The sequence below is a fragment of the Amphiura filiformis genome, chromosome 14 (assembly GCF_039555335.1).
Source record: "Amphiura filiformis chromosome 14, Afil_fr2py, whole genome shotgun sequence".
Lineage (NCBI taxonomy): Eukaryota > Metazoa > Echinodermata > Ophiuroidea > Amphilepidida > Amphiuridae > Amphiura > Amphiura filiformis.
The window spans coordinates 65,296,280-65,315,339 of record NC_092641.1 but is presented as its reverse complement, the minus strand read 5'-3'; the positions used below and the strand labels follow the sequence as shown (position 1 = coordinate 65,315,339).

The 19,060-nt window shown below is 37.2% G+C and overlaps 1 protein-coding gene across 1 annotated transcript in view; it reads left to right on the top strand.

Moving 5' to 3' along the window:
- Window positions 1-19,060, top strand: part of LOC140170450 (polyunsaturated fatty acid lipoxygenase ALOX15B-like) — an 81,178-nt gene that overhangs the window by 1,099 nt on the left and 61,019 nt on the right. The window lies entirely within an intron of this gene.

Below are 19,060 nucleotides of genomic sequence, written 5' to 3'. Positions count from 1 at the left end.
GCTATATATTACAGGGATGACTATTTATAACTTATATAGCAACTTAAGTCTACTTGTACATAGCCTTAGGACAACCAGTAATTTCTACACAAATACCCCAAATAAAAAATGCGTGCTATGGTTTACACGTAGTTGAATGCGTATTCGACCTCTCTTTTTGGATACAGTATAAAGCCGAATAGCTGTTAAAACGCATTTTGAGGGATATATCGATTATTTCAGAACATGCAAGTATTGCCGTGCCAATAATTCGTTTACATTCACTTCTATAATATACATTTCAAATGAGTGCTCGAGAATGTTCTAAATTTTTAGAAGGACCAATAGCATGGTACCAAGATTTTCAAACGCCGTTTACTCAGAACAGCAATTTTGCGTATTCGGCACTTTGCCGTGTTCATAACGATTATTATATAACGATTCGTGATACCCAATCGTGCTACAGTTTATGTGGTTTAGGAGACAGAGAATTTTATTTCAATTTATATTCGCCAAAATATTTCTTGAATTTACTGAAAATTAACGATGAACTGATGGTGAACATTTTATGTAAAATTTACATAGGTCCCCACCAAAGATTACTGTTTCGTCTTCATGGCAATCTAATCTTTTAATATCTGAAAGAAACTTAGGGGACCTATGTGGACTTATAATATAAATTTCAAAAATCCAGACCGTCTTACAAGAAAAATGGAAGGCTGACCAGGCTCTTTACCTTGCAAACCGACGCGATGAGCACAGAGCACGTGCACGAAATCAAAATCGATTAAGGAGGCACACAGGATCACTGAAGTGTTGCATGGCCAAAATTGAGTTTTCATCACTAATGTCATCTTCAAACCATTAATAGATTTTTAAAAAATCTTAAAATTTGAACCATAAGAAAAGCTATTTTAAGGGTAGACGAGGTGTTGTTGGTCGAAGCAACCAAAAAAATCAATTTTCATTCTCTAGATCAATAAATTATTGACAAATAACACCTTGATGTTTTGCAAAGGTTCATTCTACAAATTATATAATTTGAAAACTTGCTTAATTTATTGTTGTTAATGAGTTATGTACATTTTACAAAAAGTGTTGTTGTTTCAGCCCTCTTTACAACATAACTCAAGAACCACAGGACCTACAAAATTATTTCTGTGATATTTGAATTCTTCTACACGCTCGCAAGGAAATGAGCAATGCAATTTTTGCCAAAGCTCATTACCATTCGCAAGATGTTGTGAACTACCAAATCACAACACTTTAAAATAGTGTATTACCTTAAAGACCCATTTTCATTAAAAAATTGTCAAAATGCAAAAGCAAATAAATCATTGTTTTCCCGCAATATATCGCGTTCTCGTAACGCGTACTGCGGCGTACAGCTAGCAAAGACACGCACACATGGTAAACTGGATGGGCGAGGTGATTGCTGATTGAGGCGCTGGAGTCGCCAATCGCGATCACTACCCCAGACAAACGAGATATGTTTATGGTATGTCTATGATCACTACCGTATTTTATCGTATTGATCTCTTCCAAGGTAGGTAACGCATTGCGGAACTGCGGGCCGACAGACCACCACCGTCCCCGTCCCAGAATCAGTAGGCCTACTCGATAAATTTCGCCAAAAAAAGTGCTGGTAGTGGTTAAATTATAATCTTTTTTATATGAACATAATAGTGAATTTTTTGTTTGTTTTTGTTTTGTTTGTCAAGTTTCATTCTGAACTTGAAAAGATGGAATTTATCTGTAAGAAGTATTATAGTTACCCATAAGTAAGGCCATGATTTCTCCGTGATACGGAAAAACGGAAAAATTCACGGAATTCAGGGTTTGCTCACGGAAATTTGAAAATGCCACAAAATAGTGAAAAACTATGCAAAATGTCTACCTTTTGTGTTGATTTGCAAAATAAAACAAAGGAAAGTGATCATTTAGCAGTAATCAACCATTAAACAATCAATTCTAGCATGAATTCTAGGCCTTCGCTGACAAAATACACTTTAAAATAAACATGTTTGTTTTAACTTTTCAGGGCTTTATAATGTGGAAAACGGAAAATCAAATTTGTAACACGGATTTTAAATTTTGTAACACGGAGAAATCATGGCTTTACCCATAAGAAGCCCTGTAATGATGACGTCATCTAGTAGATACGATAGAAAACGTAGGCCCTAAATATTTTGCTAGTAGGCTAGACTTAGCCCGTAGCCTATAGTACATCATTAGGCTTATTATTTTATGTTTAAAAATTTGTTTTATTTCATTCATTCATTCATTCATTCATTCATTCATTTCATTGTTATTATTTGATTTACCAAGTTGGTGTAGTTGGACAAGAATATAGGCCTAATATATTTTATGCAGTCCCAGCCTTGGTTCGGGGGCCTCTGCGGTCGTTCAGTCTCGTCTTAATTTTGAAGACCATAATAAATAGGCAAGCAGTTACTACTGGTAGGCCTATATTAGATACCTAAGGCCCTGAATAATGTTTCAAAGTGTTATTAAAACACGGATTTAAGATTCGTTTTCAAACATTCTCTACTCCTGGTTAACGCAATGTCAAAAACGTTGACATTTCAATACATCATATCGACCATCTAGGCCTACAACCCTATGTCAAAAATGTCGATATTTGAAATCGGCATAGCGAGCACGCGTTTATGAAAGCATTTTCGTGAATGTTTTAATGCTAAATAATTTCAAACGAGAAATATAATCGAAAACAGAAATTCGTGCTTTTTTCATAACCCATTTTAACTACATTTCCATTAGTAGGCCTATTAGGTCTACCATATGCCATGATTGCGATAAAAGCTTTTGGTTTTACAACACTTTTTGCGAATGTTTTGGCCGTATGCCTTTTTATTTGTAATGTTTGTCTGGCTTTCAACTTTCACGTTTATAATGTTTTCTGCATACTTTAAAAGGTAAATTGCTTAAAGCATTTTTCGTGAATGTTTTCATGCAGTGTTTTAAAACGCTCTTTATAGCATGATGCCTAGCCTATATACGGTAGGCCTACTGCATAATCATACAGGGTCGTAAAACCACACTCTTATTTAAAGCCATAAGTGTTCCGTTTTCTACTTTTGAAATTCGGTTTTGTTAGGCTAATTTCCGGGGTTTTTTTTTCGTTTTCTTGTGCCCTCTCCGTGTTTTGCCCGTTTAACATAATTATATATAGGCCTACTTTTTGTCCGTTTTACAAGAAGTTTATTCAAGACATATTACAACTTTTACACCACTTTTTACACGTTTATTTGATTGAAAACAACAACAGACACACTTTTTTGATTTTTTGTTGTTGTATTTTTATTCACTTTTTATGCGGTACAAAATATTTTACAACTTTATTTTGGCTTTAGGCCTATAATAGGCCTATGACTTTTGTACGTGTTTGATATTCCGTAAAAAGTTTAGAATAAAATATGATAACAACAAACAATTACAATAACAAAAATATAACAAAGAATAGGCCTATTGAGTAATGCGACACATCAGAATCTTTTTAAATTTTACTTGGGATTCCTGTGGTGTAGACGGGGGTGTAGGCCTATAACGGGCGTTAAAATGCCTAACTTTGGCGCGGACGGGCCCCTGTGGTGCCTCTCAAGCACCAACTAAAAAGAAAAAGCAACGAGTAGTAACCATTAACATCATGTTTGCGGTTCAGAAAAGGACAATGAACATAAAAATGCAATATTTGTCAACACAAAAAAAAATCACCAAAAACGATAAATTAAAAACATTGCATTTTTAGAGTAAAATTATGAAAATTAGGACAAAACAGAAATCGCAATTATCATGATTATGTCTCAATATATTCTTCATTTTAAAAAACTTCCTGATTATCTGCTAAAATAATTGCTTGTCAGTTATTCTATGCTACTTTTAATGTTCTGATGTCCGCAAATTTTAATACAGAGTATGTTCTTTTTTTATATACGGAACAGGACAAAATTGTGCTTAAATAATCATGGTTTCGTTCGCGGCAACACGACCATGCACTGTGCAACTTATTCGCGTAACCTGTCTGTCTGCCCGCGCACCCAGTCGCTCCTCAAACGCTGACGCGACGCCGCGGCCTTGCCGGACGCTCTACTGCACCATGGAAACAAGACTACAGTAAATAAAATGGCTACTCCATGTGGATAAACCACAGAGGAGTAAGATAAGACAGAGCGCGTACCACCAGTCAAAGTCCCCGTGTATTGTATGGTACCAGTTCTCGCATATTCATGAGGGCCGATTGTTCGATCGTGCTGTGTCAAACAATCACGCCAGCGCTGCGTGCCTTCGCGTATACGCGATAGAGCATTGCGTGCTTTCGCGATTACGCGATAGACCATGAAAATACGCGGTAATTGCGTAGCAGTCTCGCCTGTCGCATTTCATGGAACAATCGGCCCTCATTATCGGATGAGGCGGAGACTTTGACTGGTGGTACGCGCTCTGTCTTATCTTACTCCTCTGTGGGATAAACATCTGCCGAATGTGCACGGATAATTTTGTCATATTGTATGTCTTCTAAATCACCAAAAAAGTGCCAATCTGCTGCAGTTGGACGCCCTTCTCATTTTCTAACTTAACCAAACGTCACAAGTCACCGGATTATATATTTATGGAATAATCTTCAAAAATGGACCTAAAATCCGCTGTATCTTACTATAAATAGGCTAATGTTGTATCTATCTATGTATGAAGATCAAAAGGCTCCGTCAGTTTGGATCCAAATCTCGCCAAAATTCATACGGGAGATCAAAGAATATACGGGAAATGGACTGGACTTTATTTGGTTGAAATCGGTCTATAATTGGCTGCAAAACAGTAAAAATATGGGTAAAAACGGGGTTTTTGTTATGAAAATCGGTGCACCCTATGCGTCACTGCCGCTGACAGGCACCGCGTCGGCGCCGCGTGCGTAATGCGCACTACGCCAATGCACGCGAAAAACAGCGCAAAGCCACGCGACTTGCGAGCCAGAGACCATTCACCAGTGGACATGATAATACGGAGAGAAGGAAACATAAATGACAAAAAGGTACATGGACGGGTCACGGGATTATAACGGGTGAACACGTCCGCAGACACGCTACAGAGAGGATGTTATAAACACGGGAAAAAGATGTGTGTTGTATAAATAACATGAAGCGGTACTATAAAGAAAAATGAAATTAAAATGAGAACAAAAAAAGGTATATAGGCCAACGGGTTAAAGTAACTAAATGAAAGGGGAACGAAACAAAGAAGGAAAGAAGATAATCAGGAAATGTTTTAAAAAAAAGAAGCTAAAATAACATGAATAATGAGAACAGAATTAAATAAAAAAACATGGAAACGGGAAATCACAAGCAGCAAATAAAAAAAGAAGCTAAAAGGGAAATGTAAGAAAGAACAGATTTAGAAAATAATGGGAACGGGGTTAAATAAATAAATAACATGGAAACGGAAAATCATAAGCTAAGCAGAAAAAACTAAAAAAGAAAATGTAAGAAGAGACAGATTTAGATAACAAAAGTGTACCTTTTCAATGATTCTACCTGTTCAGTAATTCTTCCTGTTATAGTGAACGCTCCCATTTACTCATCTAGCGGGGACCCGCGCGAAGCGCGGGTATCCCGCTAGTCTTACTATAAATAGGCTAATGTTGTATCTATGTATGAAGATCGAAAGGCTCCGTCAGTTTGGATCCAAATGTCGCCAAATTCATACGGGAGATCGAGGAATATACGGGAAATGGACTGAACTTTATTTGGTTGAAATCGGTCAAGAATTGGCTGCAAAAACAGTGAAAATATGGGTAAAAACGGGGTTTTTGTTATAAAAATCAGTTGCCAGCCTACGCGTCACTGCAGCTGGCCGGCAGCGCGTCGGCGCCGCGCGCGTAATGCGCACTACGCCAATGCGCGCGTAAACGGCGCACAGCCGCGACTTGCGAGCCAGAGACCAGTGGACATGGACGGGTCACGGGATTATGAACACGTCCGCAGACACGCTATGAGAGGACGTAATAAATACGGGAAAAAGATATGTGTTGTATAATTCTTCCTGTTATAGTGAACGCTCCCATTTACTCATCTAGCGAAGCGCGGGTACCCCGCTAGTCTTACTATAAATAGGGGAATGTTGTATCTATGTATGTATCTATGTATGTATCTATCTATCTATGTATGCCTATAAAGGCTCCGTCACTTTCGATCCAAATGTCGCCAAATTAATACGGGAGATCGATGAATATACGGGGACGTGTTTAAACTTTATTTGGTTGAAAACGGTCAAGAATTGGCTGCAAAAACAGTGAAAATATGGGTAAAAACGGGATTTTTGTTATGAAAATCGGTTGTCAGCCTACGCGTCACTGCAGCTGGCCGGCAGCGCGTCGGAGCCTCGTGCGTAATGCGCACTACGCCAATGGGCGCGTAAACGGCGCAGAGCCACGCGACTGCGAGCCAGAGACCACTGGACATGATAATACGGAAAGGAGGAAAAATAAAGGACAAAAAGGTACATGGACGGGTCACGGGATTATGATAACGGGTGAACACGTCCGCAGACACGCTATGAGAGGACGTAATAAATACGGGAAAAGATGTTTGTTGTATAAACAACATGAAGCGGTACTATAAAGAAAAATTAAATTAAAATAAGGACAAAAAAGTACGAGTAATAGGCCAACGGGTTAGCCTAAAGTATCGAAATGAAACGGGAACGAAACAAAGAAGGAAAGAAACTAATCAGGAAATGTAAGAAAAAAGAAGCTAAAATAATGAGAACAGAATTAAATAAATAACATGGAAACGGAAAATCACAAGCTAAGCAAAAGAAACTAAAAAAGAAAGTGTAAGAAGAGACAGGTTTAGAAAAATAAAATGTACCTTTTCAATGATTCTACCTGTAATTATTCCTGTTATGGTGAACGCTCACATCCCGCTAGTCTTACTATAAATAGGGGAATGTTGTATGTATCTATGTATCTATGTATCTATGTATCTATGTATGCCTATAAAGGCTCCGTCAGCTTCGATCCAAATGTCGCCAAATTCATACGGGAGATCGATGAATATACGGGAACGTGTTTAAACTTTATTTGGTTGAAAACGGACAAGAATTGGCTGCAAAAACAGTGAAAATATGGGTAAAAACGGGTTTTTTGTTATGAAAATCCTTTGCCAGGTTACGCGTCACTGCAGCTGGCCGGCAGCGCGTCGGCGCCTCGTGCGTAGTGCGCACTACGCCAATGGGCGCGTAAACGGCGCAGAGCCACGCGACTGCGAGCCAGAGACCAGTGGACATGATAATACGGAAAGAAGGAAAATAAAGGACAAAAAGGTACATGGACGGGTCACGGGATTATGATAACGGTGAAAACGTCCGCAGACACGCTATGAGAGGACGTAATAAATACGGGAAAAAGATGTTTGTTGTTTAAACAACATGAAGCGGTACTATAAAGAAAAATAAAATTAAAATGAGGACAAAAAGTACGAGTAATAGGCCAACGGGTTAAAGTAACTAAATGAAACGGGAACGAAACAAAGAAGGAAAGAAACTAATCAGGAAATGTAAGAAAAGAAGCTAAAATAATGAGAACAGAATTAAATAAAAAACATGGAAACGGGAAATCACAAGCAGCAAATAAACAAAGAAGCTAACGGGAAATGTATGAGAAAGAACAGATTTAGAAAATAATAGGAACGAGGTTAAATAAATAAATAACATGGAAACGGAAAATCACAAGCTAAGCAAATAAAACTAAAAAGAAAGTGTAAGAAGAGACAGGTTTAGAAAGATAAAAGGTACCTTTTCAATGATTCTACCTGTTCAGTAATTATTCCTGTTATGGTGAACGTTTCCCATCTAGCGGGGACCTGCGCGAAGCGCGGGTATCCCGCTAGTCTTACTATAAATAGGGGAATGTTGTATGTATGTATGTATCTATCTATCTATCTATCTATGTATGTATGCCTATAAAGGCTCCGTCAGTTTCGATCCAAATGTCGCCAAATTCATACGGGAGATTGAGGAATATACGGGAACGTGTTTAAACTTTATTTGGTTGAAAACGGTCAAGAATTGGCCTCAAAATCAGTGAAAATGTGGTCCGTTGCTATCCAAGGTAAACAAAAAGAGGAGTCAGTTACTAAGCTACCCGGGGCTAAGCTAGGCCTGCGCGTCGCACGGGCGTATCTAATGCCACGCCGCTCGCGTAGCGCAGCGATACCTCGCAGGTAACGCAGCACTACGCAATGGCACGCGTAAACGACGCAGAGTCACGTAATGAATGATATTACGGGTGAACGACCGTAGCGTAATAAATACGGGAAACAGATGTGTGTTAAAAAGTACAAACAACATGAAGAGGTAGGCCTACTATTAGGGATGACCACTGTCAATACAGTTTCCACTAGAACGATTCTTCATTTACTGTGTGCGTGCACTCACACACGTATTGTCTATGGAGAAACTGATCGATACAAGAATTCCCAGGCCTGTTAAATGGCGTACATACTTGTTTTGATCCAAATGTAGGCCTATATCAGGGTGTTTCAAGAAATTCCTGATTCCACCAGAACATATTAATCAAACTTTTTCCTGTTTGGTCAGTAAATAGAGAGGACCTTCCTTCATGAAGAAATCAACTTTTTTTAATGAGAAATTTAATGAGATGAGAACTACAACAGGTTGAAGTGACACCATTCCGTGCATCAGGTGTTCAAACGCAATTATCTCCGAATTTGGAGTGAATCACACAAGCGAACTTACATACTCATAAAATTTAACTATTTTTGAAGACAAAATGTGCAGGATGTTTAGAATGTTTAAGAATGTTTAAGCCTACCGCGGCCCATCTCAAATCTTTTACTTCCCCGTGCACTTCTCACTACCATGTCCATTTCATATGCTATCCATCATGGCTTCCATGCACACACAGTGTATTGCTCAATGTAGTAAAGATAACCTTTGAGTTGGAGCAAATTTCTCAAAATTGGTAGTGATTAATTTTACCAAACTTATGCCATGATGAAATATAATAATTTTTGAAGATAAAATGTGACGTGTCATGTCAAAAGGAGACACTTTTGGGCAGGTTATCAATTTGGAGGTTTTTAGATATCTGAAATATAGAGATATTTTGCTCCACAACGCCGTTTTCCCCAATGAAATCGGACATTCCAAAACGAAGATATTGAGTTCGAAAGTTCTGGTATTATAAAATTGGAAATTGAGATATCGGCCTTTAAAAATGGTATTGACAATGTTGAGAGTAAGAATTACCTTGAAAAATGTCTCAAAATATACAAGATGCCAGTTATATTCCGGTCTGAAACTATTAGACAATATTTTAACATTAATAACATCACAAATTCGCAACAAACCCAAATTGTGAAAAAATCACCCCCGGGTAGATTTTTGGCTATTTCTCCATTTACGATCCTGCCCAAAAGTGTCTCCTTATGACATGACACGTCACAAATGTGCTGACCTTAAAAGATCGAACAATGTTTAAGACTACCGCTATTCATTTGAAATAATGCACTTATTGTTCATCTCCTCTATGGAGATATTTTCCATGGCGGCCATCTATGATCATGCTTGAGGTTTCACCAAACAAACCATGGGTTTTGAGGTCTTATATTTTTGTTGTATGTCAACAATATCGATTACATTTTCAGGATGATCTTATTTTCATGTTGTTATAAGCAAATATAATGTTCCAGATAACGCTAGTTAATAAATACATTAAGAAAAAGTACCTTAAAGTTGCACTTTCTGTTAGTATTCCTTTTTGGACTTTAACTTTTTAAGGGCTGGGGTATGAGCGACCTTGAAGTTCCGGTATCTGGAGAGGGGAAGCAATGAGTTACCCCAAATCACAGCGGCAGGTAGTGACTGGGCCGCCGAGTGCTAATATATATTTATTTTGGAAGGTTCGTGTTTGTTTTAAATTTTGGGGCGTTTTTCCAAAATTTGATATTTTTGGTCATATTTCAAAAGCGACATGCCAAAGACAACTCTTTGGGCACATAGTTTGTTATTGTTATTGCAGTTCTTTTTCCACATACCTACGTTAACATTCGATTGGGTGATTTACTAATATTATATATTTTATGACTGCAATTTGGCGTTTTCAATGTGTTTTACACGTATCATGAAATTAACGCAAATATCTAGTCACGCTGCTTTTTAGAAATTTTACCTGATCGTCGGCTTTTGCAGGCAACAGAATGCAGATTGGCTCACGATAGATGTCGTATTCCTCTATGTGGTTCACTCATTGATAAAATGAGTTTGCATTCCTTGTAACAACACACACATTGCCGTCTGGAAACCGGGTCTGGTACTGATTTTGGGACAGCCAATAGACTTCAGCGCCGTATCAAATCTCATAAAAACCACACGACTGACGACTATGTGTTTATGTTTCCCGCACGAAAGCTTGTGTCTACATCTATTACTATACTTCTTTGGAAACTTTTGACCTTTGACCATTCTTTGTATACGCCCTGATATGACCTTGATATGTTCGCTTGATTGGGTACGTTATAGCATCCATTTCATTGAGGTGTTAGGACTTGGTCAGTACTATACTTGCAGGGATACAATAGTTTAACATGGTGTGTGAGCATGGTGAAAGACTCATTATTGATTAGGCGCGGACATATTAAAGGCACAGGTCATTTGCGTGTATAGCAGAAAATTATAATAGAATGTGTGAATAGAATGTTTGGAATTTTGCAACTAAAATACTAACTGCATTCTGCATTATGTATTTATTTATTTATTTAGGCCTATGCCTATTTATTTATTTACTGACTTATTTATTTATTTTATTTATTTGGTATATTAGTTAGTAGGCCTAGTTAGTAATATTCCATGATAGGCCTACGTCGGTTTATTATTGATTGTTGATAACTTGACAACTTGATTGATTGATCGATTGATAGTCATTTCACATTATATTCCTAGTTTATAGGCCAATTTGAATAACATCGTACATTAGATAAATAGACCTATCAGTATTGATTTATTCTATTCAGCAATATCAAGGATTACTATCAAACTTCTCATAGCTGATTGTAAGTTGGCTCAGTGGTAACGCAGTAGGTTTTACAACACCGAGGTCCCGGGTTCGATTCCCACCTCTGCCTATTTTTTGCAAGGCTGAGAAAAAATGAAATTTCTGGACTGCAAACTTATTTGGCGCGCGATCTGAGCTGGTCCTTTTCTGGTGGCTGTGTCTGTTACAGGCACACTCCCTCTGCATCCAAACCAGGTTCACGCTCATTACACCTCCCTTAACATGTTCTAGCAGCCCTATATAAAACTGTGACACTCGAAAGGCCATATCTCTGGAATGAAACGTCCGATTAAGTTTATTTAAACGCCAAAATGTTTCTTTCATCAATCCCCAGCCAATAAGTTAGGTCTGAATCAATTTAAAAGTACTTCAATTTTTAGTGGACATGCCTACTACTATAAATAAAAAAGAAAACAAAATGAGGACAAACAGGCTGTACGAGTATGTGGGTTATACTAAGTCACAAAATGAAACCGGGAATAAAATAGGCTAAAGAAGGAAAGAAAGAAACTCTTCAGGAAATGTAAGGGGAAAAAGAGCTATAATAAAATCAGGAAGTTTAAATAAAAAAGCTATTAAACTGAGGACAGAATTAAATAAATAACATGAAAACGGGAAATCACAAGCTATGCAGCAAATAAAATAGAAGCTAAAATGGAAATGTAAGAAAGGACAGATTTAGAAAATAACAGGAACGGGGTTGAATAAATAAAAAAACATGGTAACGGAAAATCGGAAGCTTAGCAGCAGAATTTTTTTTTTAATGGAACAAAATTGGCCCATGTAGAAAAAACTAAAAAGAAAGAAAGAAGTTAAAATGGAAACGTAGGCTTAAAGATGGTCAGGTTCAGATAAATAAAATTTACATTTTCAATGATTCTACCTGTTCAGTAATTCCTCCTGTTTCAGTGAACGCTCCCATTTACTCATCTAGCGGGGACCCGCGCGTAGCGCGGGTGTCCCGCTAGTCTTACTATAAATAGGGGAATGTTGTATCTGGGTATGTCTATAAAGGCTCTGTCAGTTTTGATCCAAATGTCGCCAAATTCATACGGGAGATCGGGGAATATACTAAGACGGTAATGCACTTTATTTGGTTAAAAACGGTTAAGATTTGGCTGCAAAAACAGTGAAAATATGGGTAAAAACGGGGTTTTTGATATGAAAATCGGTCACCAGCCTACGCGTCGCTGCAGCTGGCCGGCAGCGAGTCGGCGCCGTTTGCGTAACGCGCATTACGCCAATGCGCGCGTAAAACGGCGCAGAGCCACACGACTTGCGAGCCAGAGACCAGTGGACATGATAATACGGAAAGAAGGAAAAATAAAGGACAAAAATGTACATGGACGGGTCACGGGATACCGGGTGAACACGTCCGCAGACACGCTATGAGAGGACGTAATAAATACGGGAAAGATGTGTGTTGTATAAACAACATAAAGCGGTTTAGGCCAACGGGTTAAAGTAACTAAATGAAACGGGAACGAAACAAAGAAGGAAAGAAACTAATCAGGAAATGTAAGAAAAAAGAAGCTAAAAGAATGAGAACAGAATTAAATTAAAAAACATGGAAACGGGAAATCACAAGCAGCAAATAAAAAAAATAAGCTAAAAGGGAAATGTAAGAAAGAACAGATTTAGAAAATAATGGGAACGGGGTTAAATAAATAACATGGAAACGGAAAATCATAAGCTAGGCAGAAGAAACTAAAAAGAAAATGTAAGAAGAGACAGATTTAGATAAATAAAATGTACCCTTTCAATGATTCTACCTGTTCAGTAATTCTTCCTGTTATAGTGAACGCTCCCATTTACTCATCTAGCGGGGAGCCGCGCGAAGCGCGGGTATCCCGCTAGTTTTTGTAAATCGCGATTTTCGGCAAGTTCATTTTTGACCACTTTTAACCATTTTTGGTCCGTCATAGCGTCTAAATGAAGCATCACTGAGGTAAGTTTTTAAGTCAAACGTTTAGATATGGCCAAAATCTAGATAGTGTTTTTTTTTTTTTTTAAATTAGGGCCTAGAACTTTTTTTATCACCCATGATTCAAAAATTTGAACACGGGTCACACGTTTTTACTGATTTTTTGTCTATATTTTAAAAACTAAGCAAAATTTCGAAAAAATAAAAAAACACTTTCTAGATTTATTTGTTTAAATTAATAAAATTCATGTTTTACAGATTTTGGTTTTCAAATTAATTTTTTATGGCGGACCAAAACTTTTTGGTCAAAAAAGCCGTTTTGGGTTTTTTTTTCGAAAATGATACTTTTTGGCCCAAAAGTGACATTTTAATTGGATTTATGAGCTCATTTCCTTTCAAAAAATGTATACTTTTATATACTTTCCATAAAAAGTTTTCGAGTTATGAGGTAAAAAAAAAATGGATAATTAGTGATCCTGTGTGCCTCCTTAAAAACCTCGGTCGAGGTTTAAAAAATAACGGTTAGTTAATGAAATAACGGTAAATGTATACTTTTATATACTTTCCATAAAAAGTTTTCGAGTTATGAGGTGAAAAAAAAATGGATAATTAGTGATCCTGTGTGCCTAGCCTCCTTAAAAACCTCGGTCGAGGTTTAAAAAATAGCGGTTAGTTAATGAAATAACGGTAAGTTAATGAAAAAAGAAGAAGTGAAATTTAGCAACTCGACGAGGTTTATTTGCCCGTAATAGAGTTCTATTGTATCAGCTATTGTATCCGCTATTGTATTCTATTCATACACTTTAAGAATATGTCATAAGATTTATAAAATTTACTTCGAGGACTGTTATATATAAAAAAAAATGTGAAAAATATCAATTTATAATCATTTGCCATAAAATGTGTATTACATTGCGAATTTCAAAAAATCTAAATTATGTGATATCAGAAGGACATTCTTCGTATTCAGAATGCAATTCGATATGTCTGATGTACTCTAATGTCCCACAATAAAATACTGTCCAAACGTTCATACCCCACCCCTTAATCAAAATTAAGAATAGTATCAAACAAATCCTCCTACCCTCTTACACTTGATTTAGGCCTGCATTATGATTATAGGCCTACGGTAAAAAATACTAAAGAAATAACTTGCGCTAAACAAGAAACCTTTCGTGCTTGGCTTATGCTTACTGGATGAAGGTCATATAGAGGCCCTGCATGCTTTTATCGATTGGTGTCCTTCACTAAATCATGGCGCAGTGCAGTCCAGGCAGTCCAGCCGTGGTCTAATTCTTCATAAAATCGGGCCACGTTATTTCTATAGATCTGCTGCGCATTGTATTGCATCGTAATTTCATTTATGTCAATGCTAATTATGTTTACACAACATGAACTCATGTGTTTTCAAGCAGATTCGCCGATAATAGGTGATCAAAAGCGATCGGAATGTTACAAAAGTACAGATCGCATTCAGCTTACTTCATATGAGATGATCTTTGGAAAAATACGGCATAATTTGTCATGGTGCTTGCGGAATGCCAGTAAAATACTAACACGTTGCGGCAATTCATGATTGACAACTATATAAAAATCGGCGTGTCGTTCGTATCCTCCGCTGTCACTCACTAGTCCTCACAAAAGCTTTTTGTTGATTACGTAATGTGGAGGCAAATTGCAATAAGTACAATGAAATAATGAGTAGGGCGGGCTCGGAGGCGGGTTGCTTCTGCATCTTACGTAACAGTATGGTGCTGCAAAAAACCCGGAAGCGCTACATATGGCGCTCTAGCTGAAATACTGCAAGATAATGTAAGAGAGTAAATGTAAACCTGTATTTTAGCTAGAGCGCCATATGTAGCGCTTCCGGGGTTTTTTTGGAGAACAATACTGTTACGTAAGACGAAGAAGAAAGCCCCGGAGCCCGCCCTACTCATTATTTCATTGTACTTATTGCTAGTGCGGTCCATTCAATCAAATGTTGTCATCAACCTATTTGATCGTAGTGCATTTGTTATGTGTGTGAGACGAACTATCGCGGTAGATTGCAATTATGCTTTTGTTTAATGCATTTTACACAATTTGAAAATATTGATGATTTTTCGGCATTTTGAAGGGCATTATTAGCATGCGTAAATGTTAAGAAATCAAACACTGCGTCCTCGCTTTCTAATAATTCTTTTGCCCCATAGCATTAAGAAACTAGTATTTTGATAAGTAAAATAGCTGGATGAGGTATGTAGCTGGATACCGAAATGTGGATATCGAACTAGTTTGCCCCGCAGGGCTTCAAAGAACCACTAACCGTGATATATAGATATCCAACTAGTTTGCCCCGCAAGGCTACAAGAACCACTAACCGCGAAATATGGATATCCAACTAGTTTTCCCCCAGAGGAGGCTTAAAGGCATTCCTACAATGCACTATGATTGGGAAATTTGATCAATATAACCTAATTTTAAAGGCAAAGTCCCCATGGCCACACACACAAAATGGTAATTTTAAAACTGCAGCCAACGAGCTAATAGTTGAGACTTATGACTGATATTTGATTTTCTTACAGGAAACATTCATATTGTCCCACTGCATTAATTTTATTCCTAAGTCTCGATGTTTTGAATGTTAAATAATAGGATGAAAACACCAGATATTTGCACACAATCCCAATGCAAGGTATGATCAACTGTACCACAGAAACCCCATTGGGTTGTGGGAATGTCTTTAAACATCCTCTGGTTTTCCCTCAGAGCTTCAAAAAATCACCTACCGCAAATTATGGATATCCAATTAGTTTGCCCCGCAGGGCTATAAAGAACCACTAATTGCGAAATATGGATATCCAACTAGTTTGCCTCGCATGGCTACAAAGAACCACTAACCACGCAATATGGATATCCAACTCAAAAAATGTATCAATATCTACCAAAAAAACGTTTCAAAACGTAAAAAGGGGCCAAAGTTTAAACAATCTTTCCTGTGTGGCTTTCACCCTTTTTTAAACTTGGTACCATTTATGAAAGTTTCTAAAGACCCATACAAGGTCATCTATTATTTGGTTTTCTTACTTGTCAGTGTTTATTTTTTGTAGAGTAAATGAATTAATGTTCGTGCGTGATTGAAGTTTTTCCGTATAGACGTTATAATGTATATTGATTTAAGAAAAAATAGCATTAATACTCACTTTCTTAAATTCTTCATCGTCATGTTGGATTCTGCGCCTTATGTACAGATGTAGGGCCTATATGCAGCAGGTTGACAGACAGTCGATTTGCTAAGTATAATACTGCACTACTCTTTATAAACACGCAATATAATAAAATATAAACCTTCTATAATGTTTTTGATAATACATAGCCTACGTCATATTGCACCGCTTTCGAACAGTGCTAATTGTTGCATGTGAAAACTATGACCCGTTCTTCATGTTATTATGACTAAATGGGACCAAGTTTTATTAAAAAAGGGTGAAAAGCCACACAGGAAAGATTTTTTAAACTTTGGCCCCTTTTTACGTTTTGAAACGTTTTTTGGTACATTATGTATTGTGTATCATAGGCCCATCGTATTGTCGTATCACATTTGACCTTTGGCTGACCTCCGATGACCTTGAAATGACCTTCATTATGTTTTGCATCATATCAACATCACATGTACTAATTTTAATTTTTATTCAAATTGAACAAACTTTGGAATTTTACCCCTTTTGACCTTTGGTTGACCTCTGGTGACCTTGAAATGACCTCCAATACATTTTGAATTATATCAAGATCACATATACTAAATTTTAAGTTAAATTTGACAAACTTTAGAATTTTGCCCCTTTTGACCCCAAATCAGACCCCTCCTCCATGGTTTAAGCCAAATCTATCACATAGTTTAGATTTATAACAGCTCACTGTAATGACGACTTACTTTTATTCTGCATTAAAATTTTGGATCAAACATTGTAAACATTGAAAAAATAATTATGTTACTTGGAAACAACTATTCCAACGAGTTGTCCAAAACGTTTTGAGACAAATTGTTGAATTGTTGTATGCAGAAAACACGTATAGGACGTTCACTCGAGCAGTTGTTGTTGACATGTGGGGGGGGGGTGAAATTTCTTGAAGTATAGTGAATTCAGCACCTTTTGACGACATAATAAGTTTATAGTACAAATGCGCGAGAAGCGCGCGAAAAAGTTTGCCATTTTGAAGCTAAACTGTTGAAATATGGTGCAAATATGGAATAAATTCGCGCGTAGCGCTAAAAAATTTGCACTTTTGGGGCTAAAATGGCAAATATGAGGTTAATTTGGTCAGAATCCCACATACAGGCGTCAACAAGGGGATGATTGTATGGACCATCCCCTGGCAAAATATTGCCCCCCCGGATCTACGCCTATGCACTCGAGTGGCAAGAAATGCTCGTATTCAAGCTGTCATAAGTAATAATAGGCAAACAGCTGTATAACCATTTACCCCGTCTTGTCTATCTAAAAAAAGTCCTAGCTACGCCATACCGCAGCGCAGGATACCATTGTTTTAGAACTCTAGAACAATACTCATCAAATGCCAAATACAGGGATAAAACTTGTTAGCAACATACTATAATCCCACAAGTTTCGTGAAATATCTTTATAAAATCAGAGAAGGTTTAATATGTGTAACACCACGAAGAAGATTACAGTCTAGATAATGTAATCTTCTTCGTGATTACTACGCCATATATAAATTCGCCTAGCCCCATTTCCCTAAAATGAAATTCTCAAAAAATTAAACTTGGCAGAGGTTGGCCTCGAACCCACGCCGCCTGCCGCTAGCATGGCTATCGAACTAAACGTCAGTGTATGGTTCCGATGCGCTAGCCATTTTGAAATACGAAGCTGTGTACATACCCTGACATCGGGTATGGAATTATAAATATCAACAAATACAGAAAACATACCACATTTTCGGATTAGATATATTGTTATTAAACTTTGTGCCTACATTTTTCATGAAAAGATAATTATTTGTAAAGTCATTTTAAGGTCATAAGAGGTCATTTCAAGTTCACGGCTAGACTTTGTGGCCTAAGGCTGCAACATTATCTAGTATATCTCTGCGTGCTTCTGTTAGTTTCATTTATTGATATAAATCTTTGTCAATTTAGAACTTTTGGTAGCAAATGTGGTATAAAAATAAGTTTATGCACACAGCCATCACTAGTGGAAGTTTTGGATGAGAAAACGGACATTTTGATGAGAAACGGCCAAAATGGCTAGAATTTAATTTTCTCATTCTTTTGGATGAGAACATAATAATGTTTATTTTGAGCTCAGCGGGGATTAGCAATTCTCACCAGTTTTAATAAGACAATATTGATTGACACACACACCAGGAAGTTTCTCATCCAAAAGAATGAGAAAATCTAAATTCTAGCCATTTTGGCCGTTTCTCATCAAAATGTCCGTTTTCTCATCCAAAACTTCCACTAGTGTAGGAGTTCGTGATCACAGTCTTTATTTAACATGCCACGCCGGTAGATGTCGTTGTTAAGCAGTGTTTGAGTTGTTGGTGGTGGTGGAGGAGGGGGGGTAATAGACGGTCGATAACCGACATTCAATGATCAATTAATTGTCAATATGCAATTAGATTCTAAAACCTAACACGCAAATGACGATCACAGACTCTCATGTTTCAATCGCAGTCGCTAAGGATGATTGGGGGGTACTATGTGTGTAGTTGATGGTAGTGCAGGAAAATCGATAATCGATTATCGATAATCAATCAATCATTTATCAATATTCAATGTTTAAAATGTATAGGCCTACACAATCGACAAAACTAGATATCTGCAGTAATTTGAAAATATGATATCTCTAAAGTGCTGCAAAACCAACATATTTTAGTTCTCTGCATATCATATCTCATCATAACCTGAATGAACCAAATTTGTTTCCACTTGGGATTTCAACAGCTTAAAATTCAAATTTTTCGTAAAATACGGTTCAAATATTTTGTTCTGAATTGGAAAAATCTCTTGGTATATAATGGCAATAAGAGGATTTTTATCGTCAATTTCAAACTTTGTTATCTTAATC